The sequence below is a fragment of the Otolemur garnettii genome, unplaced genomic scaffold, assembly GCF_000181295.1.
Source record: "Otolemur garnettii isolate 467f Iridium unplaced genomic scaffold, OtoGar3 scaffold00079, whole genome shotgun sequence".
Classification (NCBI taxonomy): Eukaryota; Metazoa; Chordata; class Mammalia; order Primates; family Galagidae; genus Otolemur; species Otolemur garnettii.
The window spans coordinates 8306926-8307690 of NW_003852474.1; positions in this window are offsets into that span (position 1 = coordinate 8306926).

Here is a 765-nt window from a genome sequence, read left to right on the forward strand (position 1 = left end):
GCTATTGCTGCATAACGAACTGTCTCAAACATTAGTGGTTTAAAACAGTGATTTATTATCTCTAACAATTATGTGGGCAAGTTGGGTGATTGCTCTGCTGGTGTCACCTAGGCTTATTCATACAGCTTCTTTCAGTAAGGGTTGGCTGAACTGGGCAGTCCAAGATGGCCTTATTCACATTTTGGCACTTGGTGCTGGCTGGCTGCTGGGGCACCTCAGTTTCGTCCTAGCCTCCTCCAAAGCAGCGCTTCAGCCACACTCTAATTGGTCTAAACAACAACAAAAGCAGCCCAGAGCTATGGCGTGGGGTAATGGACCTCACCTTTTGGGAGCCCAAAGAATTTCTGATCATCTTTTTCAATCTTTCGCAGAAATCAGTCTCCTTCAGTTAGAATAGAAATTACTAAGACTTGCCTCTTGGAGTTAGAAGCTTTCAATGTTCACAGTTTGGTGATGCTGATATGGCAAATGACCAGGGCTTCATAGAAAGTTACAATAAAGACACAGTGACTCCTCATTTATTGTTAAACCTTTGACTGAAGTCACTGAGTTTATCTTTACTTCTTGTATTATACGGGTGTGAATGGATTCTGTTCAGAGTTAATTGTAGTAGGGATTTTCCTACTTACCATTCTAAATAGCTACACAATATTTTCTGCTTATATGGCTTCTTTCTAAATTCTGTTTCTCTGAAATCTGAGATGGTACAGATCAGATTTTTTTCCCTGATTAAATGGTTATAATTTTTTTTTTTTTTTTTTTTTT